Here is a 9,327-nt window from a genome sequence, read left to right on the forward strand (position 1 = left end):
GACCAACATGGCTAACACGGGGAAACCCCGTCTCCACAAAAAATACAAAAAATTAGCCGGGCGTGGTGGCGGGCGCCTGTAGTCCCAGCTACTCAGGAGGCTGAGGCAGGAGAATGGCATGAACCTGGGAGGCGGAGCTTGCAGTGAGCTGAGATCAGGCCACTGCACTCCAGCATGAGTGACAAAACAAGACTCCGTCTCAAAAAAAAAAAATTCAGCAAAGTAAATTTTTTATAATTTGACATGAAATTAAAAGGTAAATGTAAATGCACAAAGAAAACATTAAAGTCAAAATTAAAAAATAAAAGACAACAATAACAAAAAAGCATATCAGGATCAACAAGAGTAGCTTCAGAACATATATTTCCCTGAAGATACATTATGCAAATCAACAAATAATAAATCTGACTTCCAATCTAATCTAGTTTGGATTTTATTATAAATACGGTTTGTATTTCTTTTACATTGTCCATCTAGTTATTTATATCTAGGAAGAGAACTTAAGAATTTAAAAATTAATTTTGTTGTTAGAAACATTACTGAATTACCTTTATAAAAGTAATTATCCAGATGAATTCTCTTAGATTTTTTTTTTTTTTTTTTGAGATGGAGTCTCGCTCTGTCCCCCAGGCAGGAGTGCAGTGGCATGATCTCAGCTCACTGCAACCTCAGTCTCCCGGGTTCAAGTGATTCTCCTGCCTCAGCAGCCCAAGTAGCTGGGATTACAGGTGTCTGCCACCATACCCAGTTAATTTTTTGTATTTTTAGTAGAGATGGGTTTTCACCATGTTGGCCAGGCTAATTTTGAACTCCTGATCTCAGGTGATCCACTCACCTCGGCCTCCCAAATTGCTGGGATTACAGGTGTGAGTCACCACACCTGGCCAGAGTTTTTAAGAAATATTATTGTATCCACTTCAAATCTTAGTTTCTCCACTGACTTTCTTCATAGAATTAGGAAAAAAACTACTTTAAATTTCATATGGAACCAAAAACAAGCCCACATAGCCAAGACAATCCTAAGCAAAAAGAACAAAGCTGGAAACATCAAGCTACCTGACTTCAAACTATACTACAAGGCTACAGTAACAAAAACAGCATGGTACCGATACCAAAACAGATATATAGACCAACGGAACAGAACAGAGGCCTCAGAAATAATGCCACACATCTACAACCATCTGATCTTTGACAAACCTGACAAAAACAAGCAATGGGGAAAGGATTCCCTATTTAATAAATGGTGTTGGGAAGACTGACTAGCCATATGCAGAAAGCTGAAACTGGATCCCTTCCTCACACCTTATACAAAAATTAACTCAAGATGGATGAAAGACTTAAGCATAAGACCTAAAACCATAAAAACCCTAGAAGAAAACCTAGGCAATACAATTCAGGACATAGGCATGGGCAAAGACTTCATGACTAAAACACCAAAAGCAATGACAACAAAAGCCAAAATAGACAAATGGGATCTAATTAAACTAAAGAGCTTCTGCACAGCAAAAGAAACTATCGTCAGAGTGAACAGGCAACCTACAGAATAGTTTTAAATATTTTTTAATTTCATCTCTATTTAAAATATACTTAATAAAGTTGAAAATTAAAGATGGAAAATTAGCAAAGTGAATGGGAAGTATTAGTTTTGTCCAGGTCTTAAGGAACAATGAAGAAACACTTCAGAAGGACAGAATTGCTTCCAGATTGAAAAATGCAAAATGTAGCCTCCTGGGGAATGAAGCAGCCAAAAAGCAGATGTCTAAGACATCATATCACAGCTGTGATAAGAGGGAATAGAGAAAAGGGAATGATGTTGTCATTGAATTGTCACATGGTAGAATGTAAGATACAAGTTGTCAAGTGTTTTAAAAATGTTGTTCTCAGGTCGATTATTTGAAAATGAACTGGAATGGGGGTGTGCACTCTGAAGAGGCACCAAATTAAATTCATTGCTAACTCTAGTCCTCTTTTCAAATAAATTTTTTGCTTGCTTACAAACAGATCCATTTAAAGACTGTGAAGCAATATCACAATTTATCTCACATTGCTTTGTGTATCTACAGGTCATAAGAGTTCATACTTCTTTTTTTTTTTTTTTTTTTTTTCCCCCTTTTTTGAGATGGAATCTTGCTCTGTCACCCAGCCTGGAATGTAGTGACATGATATCAGCTCACTGCAACCTCCACCTCCCAGGTTCAAGTGATTCTCATGCCTCAGCCTCCAGAGTAGCTGGGATTACAGGTGTGCACCACCATGCCCAGCTAATTTTTGTATTCTTAATAGATACAGGATTTTACCATACTGGCCAGGCTGGTCTCAAACTCCTGACCTCAAGTGATTCACTCATCTCAGCCTCCCAATGTGCTGGGATTACAGGTCATATATATTTTCTTGTATGATTCACTCATCTCAGCCTCCCAATGTGCTGGGATTACAGGTCATATATATTTTCTTGTATATTATATATTGAGGTAAAGCTCCGATATACATGCACCTCACAGCAGTTAATGAGAAGGGATTGACAAAACATGTTACAGAATGTGCACAGATGCAAAGAGATGAAACAGACCCACCGACACTACTTAATAAAGAAGATGCCTAGCAAACTAACTGTGTTGATGTGTGACTGAGGTCATATTTAAAACCCAAATGCTTTTTTAATATTAACCCCCATCAGATATAGGGTTCCCAAATATTTCTCTCTTTCTTTAGGATGACTGTTCACTTTGTTGTTTGCTATACAGAAGATTTTTGTTGTGTAGTTCCACTTGTTTATTTTTCATTGTGTTGTCTGTGCTTTTGATATCATATCTAAAAATATTATGCATTACCAAGACCAATGTCGTGAAGCTGTTTCTATACGTTTTTTTCTAGCAGTTTTACAGTTTCAGGTTTTCCATTTAAGTCTTTAACCCATTTTGAGTTAATTTTTTTATATGGTATAAGATAAGGGTCCAGGCCAGGCGCAGTGGCTCACGCCTATAATCTCAGCACTTTGGGAGGCCAAGGTGGGTGTATCACCTAAGGTCGAGAGTTCAAGATCAGCCTGGCTAACATGGTGAAACCCCATGTCTACTAAAAATATAAAATTATCTGGGTGTGGTGACACACACCTGTAATCCCTGCTACTCAGGAGGCTGAGGCAGAAGAATCACCTGAACCCAGAAGGTGGAGGTTGCAATGAGCCAGGATCCACTGCCACTGCACTCCAGCCTGGGCGAAAGCGTGAGACTCCGTCTCCAAAAGAAAAAAAAGATAATGGTTTAATTTCATTGTTTTGCATGTGGATATCCAGTTTTCCCAGTAACATTTGTTGAAGAGACTATACATTCCCCATTGTCTATTACTTTTTTTTTAATGAGCAAGAGCCTCGCTATATTGCCCAGGCTGGTCTTGAACTCCTGGCCTCAAATGATACCTCCTCCTCCTCCCAAAATGCTAGGATTACAGGTATGATCTGCCATTGTGTACATACATATACATTGTGTATATACATATACACACATGTATACACATGTGTGTATACATGTACAAGTTTGTTACATAGGTAAATTGTGTGTCACAGGGGTTTTATGTACAGATCATTTTGTGAACCAGGTAATAAGCATCATACCTCATAGGTAGTTTTTTGATCCTCACCCTCCTCCCACCCTCCACCCACAATTAGGTTCTGGTGTGTGCTGTTCCCTTCCTTATCTCCATACGCACTCTATGTTCCCACTTATAAGTGAGAACATACGGTATTTGGTTTTCTGTTCCTGTGTTTGTTCTTGGCACCCTTGTGGAAGATCAGTTGACCATAGATGTGTGGGTTTATTTCTGGGCTTTATGCTGTTTTATTGGTCTATATGTCTGTCTTTATGCCAGTACCACACTGTAGTTTTGTAATACATTTTGAAATCAGATGTGTGATGCCTCTAGCTTTGTTCTTTCTCAAGATTGTTTTGGATATTCCAAACAATGTTTGCGGTTCTACCTAAATTTCTGCTTTTATATAAATTTTAGGATTTTTTTTTCTATTTCTGTAACAAAATGCCATTGGGATTTTGATAGGGATTGTATTGAATCTATAGATTGCTTTGAGTAATACAGACATTTTAACAATATTAAGTTTTCTAATCCATGAACACAGAAATCTTTTCATTTATTTGGTTCTGCTTTCACTTCTTTCAGCAATATTTTGTAGTTTTCAGTGTACAGCTCTTTTGCTCCTATGGTAAAGTTTATTCCTAAGTATTTTATTCTTTTTGATACTATTGTAAATGAGACTATGTTTTAAATTTCCTTCTTGGATCATTTATCATTAGTATGTATAAACTAAACATATAATAATAGTATAGTAAAAATATATCAATAACTTCCCCAACTCAATAGCAAAAAAAGAGGGAAAAAATCTGATTTTAATATGAGTGAAAGACTTGAGCAGACAGTTCTCCAAAGAAGATATACACATAACCAGCAGGTAGGTAAAAGATACTCAACATTGCCAGTCATCAGGGAAATGCAAATCAAAACCACAATGAGATACACCTCACACCTGTTAGGCTATCTATCATTTAAACAATGAAAACAAAAAAGTAACAAGCATTGACAAGAAATTGGAGAAATCGGAACCCTAGTACACAGTTGGTAGGAATATAAAATGGTACAACCACCATGGAAAACAGTATGCAGTATGGAAGTTCCTCAAAAATTAAAAATAGAAATTCCATGTGATTCAGTAATCCTGATCCCAGGTATTTATCCAAAAGAATTGAAATCAAGATCTCAAAGAGACATCTGCACCCTCATATTCATTGTATCATTATTTACAATAGCGAAGATGTGGCAACAACCTAAATGTCCATAGGCAAATGAATAGATTTTAACATGGTGGTATTTACATGCAATGGAATGTTATTCAGACTTTAAAAAAAAAAAAAAAGCACATTCTGCCTGAAAGTTCTTTCAGCACAAACAAACTTTGAGGACATTATGCTAAGTGAAATAAACCAGTCACAGACGGACAAATAATACATGTTGCCACTTTCACATGAGGTACATGTATCTAAAATAGTCAAATCTATAGAAGCAGAAAGTTGAATGATGGTTGCCAGAGGACAGGAAAAGGGTGAAATGAGGAGGTGTCATTCAACAGATAAAATGTTCGAGGTAAGCAAGGTGATTGAGTCCTGGAGATCTGCTATACAACACGGAGCTTATAGTGAACAATATTGTATTGTGCACTTAAAAATTTGTCGAGAGGGTAGATTTCATGTTAAGTTTTTTTACTACAATAAAAAAATTTAAAAAAAAGTTTTAACCACGCACTAGCAGGTTAATCATTTTCAAAACCTAGAGAATATGGAGCTAAACAGAAATATAAACAGGAAGCTTCCTGGAGATTTAGACTAATAATGTAGACTTTCATTAAAATATGTTTTGGATCAGTGTCTTGAAAGATAAAAGCAGCTTCAGGCACTCTCTAGGCATCTGCCAAGTACTGAGGCAAGTATTGCAGTGTATTACAATTGACAGCTTGACATGTTGACACACGTGGCATTAGTACTGCTATACCTTCTATCACCACAAATGCTGCTTGTAGGCTTAGGTCAAGAGAACAAGGGCTCAACATGAAAGAAGGAAAAACGCCACTCACAAGGAGTAGAGTCACCTACCCTACAGCATATATCTCTTTTGCACTTCTGCCTCCTCAGATTTTCTATTAAACTATCCCTAGGCACTTATTTGACTTAAAACAAATGCATGTGGAAATCTTTGCAGGTAGTGTTTCTACCCTGTCTGGCTTACAGAGTTGACAACTCAATCATTCACAGTGATAATAATGGCCTGAATATTTTGTGACAGGTAGTACTTCTGCCTGACTGACTATACCATGCCACAGGGTCTCTGTGTCTTACACCAGCCAAACCTAGAACCACGACACTAGACACTTCTAGTCAAAAAACAAACATAAAGAGATACTAACTTCATATAGTCAACAAAGGTTTTTGTTTGAAAAATCAAGTACAACTGAACTCTATTTTAAAATAAAGCAAATTATTCTTGTGTTTAACAAGCATATTTACTCAGTTTATAAGACTGGTACCACCCCATTCCTTGCCCTTGTACACTGCAGTGCAGAAGAATCTTAGGCATTTATCAGAAAGGATTTGGAGAATTTGCCTGTAAAGTTCCTGCACATGTTATCTACTTAAAATAATTTCTAAGATGTTGATTTCGTGATATCTCAACAATTGTTCTTAAGTGAGTGAAAATTATACCTTATGTTTACTTTTCCAATCATGTGCAATACACTGAGGAGAATCTTTTTATTATAGATGTTGAAGAATTTTGTGTTCAATCTGAAGAGAAAGTTTAGTAGCTTGCATTTTCTGAATTTTCATAAAATATACATTTGCCATTCAGCAGAATACTTTGTATAAATTATATTTTATGAACATTGCACTAAAATTTTTTACTAAAGAAATATTTCAACGTGTAATATTTTAAAATATCACATATCTATCAAGCTTGCATTTCTATCAAATGATCTGTATAGATTGTAAACCAGTCTGTCTTTCCTCTTCAGGATTATTTGTAAGAAGTGGCAGAGCATTTTAATAATTATTTCAGGTACGTAGAAGTCATTGTTCTGCCTGGCATTCGAAGTGAGATCAAATGAGGAGAGAATGAAGCATTTTCCTGGCAGCATTTCAATCCGTGTTGATTGTTTTTATTGTGTTTGTTCCTAAACCAATAACACTTGTCTTTTCTTTCTTTTTGTATCACATATTTGTATAATGCCTTATGTGTTTCCTAACCCTCTTTTGTAGACTTATTTGTATCATCTGGAGCAGATTGTGAAGCTCTTAAAGGAAATTGGCATATTTGGTATAATTGGTATACATCCTAAAATATCTACAAAACTGGGCCAGAAAACAAAAGTTGGGAAATATATATTTGTAAAACGTAACAAAGGGTTAAGTTTTTTTATGATGTACATCCATTTGAAATTGTTTTTTGGCTTGAAAAATGCAAATTGAAGTGGTCTGTGTTCTTCCAGGCAGAAAAGTCAAGAGACAGGGCACAATTCACCATATTTCAATTTTCCTGCTTCAACAATTAGCCATTCACAGAGAGACACCTTCCTTTAGAGTGGGACCAGAGTAACCATAGAGTAGAATAAAACTTTGAAGCCACCTAGGATTAACAGGAAATACATACACGTACATACATATATACATATATATACACACGCATACACATACATACATATATACACACACATATACACACATACATATATATATACACACACATACATATACTTTCAGAGACTTGGGGTTGTTTTATCTACACTACAACTTAGCTATGTTATGTGTGGTAATGGTGTCTATTGTACTAAGTCTTAACTTTGATCTTGACATTGAAAGTTATCTGTCTACTTTCTTTGCCATATCCAAAATTATCTTCCAGTCTTTCCAAAACTTGATAGTCCAATCTGACCAGTAATCTCACTAGTTATTACACAGGAAACCATAACTCTGAATATTCCCAATCTCCATGCTTTTTTCACATCTTTCCATCTTCATAAAATAGCCTCCTTAATCCTTCCATAATCTAAACTATAATGCTTTCTTCAAGACCTATGTAAGCCTTACTTCTTTGATAAATTCAGCTTACAATGATCTGCACATTCTGTCCATTTCCAAATGCTTAGGAAGCTGTACCTAATATTTGCATGTTCCGCTGAATCTTTCTTTGGTTTGCTCTGATATACCTTATCTCTTCAGTGATTTTGTTGTTGCTGTTTCTTTTGTTTTTGTTTTTGAAATGGAGTCTTGCTGTCACCCAGGCTGGAGTGCAGTGGCGCAATCTCAGCTCACTGCAACCTCTGCCTCCCAGGTTCTAGCAATCCTCCCATCCCAGCCTCCCAAGTAGCTGGGATTATAGGCGCATGTCACCACACCCAGTTAACTTTTTTGCATTTTTAGTAGCGATGGGGTTTCACCATGTTGGTCAGGCTGGTCTTGAACTCCTGGCCTCAACTGATCCTCCCACCTTGACCTCCCAAAGTGCTGGGATTACAGGTGTGAACCACAATGCCCAGTCTTCTTCAGTGAGTTAACAAACTTTTGATACATTCCAGAAATTTGGACAAAGATAGGCACGGATTAGCAGACTGACATATTCAAATCCATTCATTTATTGGTTCTTTCACCTATTTACTCAACAAAAGTCATGTGCCACACTGGATGTTGGATGCCAGAAATGCTAAGATTAGAAAAAGAAAATCTGGCTCATAAAAAAGTTCAAAATTTATAGGGAAAAGAAAAATGTGCCATTCTAACTGGTATATTAAACTAGTACAGCATAATGTACTAAAAGAAGAGGTGATGGGGCAAGAGAGAGTCACTTTTAGAGTGATCAGAAGAGTATTCTACAAGAAAGTGAATTTTATTCACTCATTCCTTCAATAAACATTTAATATTTGACTGTGATATGCCAGGTGCTGTTACACTTTGGGGATGTTGAGATGAAAGGTCGCAAGCTACAGTATTTACACAGCTCACACTCAACAGGAGAAGACACTGAGTAAATCCACAAATTACAGCAGAGTCTAGAAAGCAATGTTACCTTAACAGGATTATGATAGATGCCATGTTTTTACTGCTATTGGTTTGGATTAGTAAGGACAGCATCCATGCCACCATTTCACCATGAGTGCCTCAACTTAATAAGAGTGAGCAAGTAACGTAAATGGCGGTGCCTGGATTTGGCTTTCCCCAAGCTTGCTTAACAGAAGTACAACAATTTTCCTGATTCATTGATCACTTTAAAAAAAAAAATACACTTTAATTAACATACCTAAATATTAGCATGCATTAGCCATTACTTATCTAGCTTAAATTCCAATGCTTAATTCAAAAAAGAGAAGATAATCCAAATATCTAGTTAAATAAATACCTCATTACATTTTTATTGTTATTGGTTCATAATTACTGTTTATTTTATCCCTAGTTTGAATGGCTTTCATGGAATTAGTTGAACCGTAATACCCAGTGTTTGGAGTTTTGGGGTGTGTGTGTTGTTTTGTTTTTTTCCTCTTAACAGCTGTAACTTGCTTTGGATTTTAAACAGCTTCTCTTTTTTTTTGTTTCTCTATTTTCACTGCAGATTTTTATTTTTTTTTTTAAGAGAAAGACTCACGGAATTGTAAAGTTAGAAGGAGCAATCCTTACAATTCATGTTTAATATATTCCATTTCCTAACACCCTTAATCTAAATGTTTACTAAATGTTACGGCTTCTTTTTTATTTATTTATTTATTTATTTATTTATTTA

Source organism: Rhinopithecus bieti, unplaced genomic scaffold (genome assembly GCF_001698545.2).
Source record: "Rhinopithecus bieti isolate Rb0 unplaced genomic scaffold, ASM169854v2 scaffold_2574, whole genome shotgun sequence".
NCBI classification, from domain to species: Eukaryota; Metazoa; Chordata; class Mammalia; order Primates; family Cercopithecidae; genus Rhinopithecus; species Rhinopithecus bieti.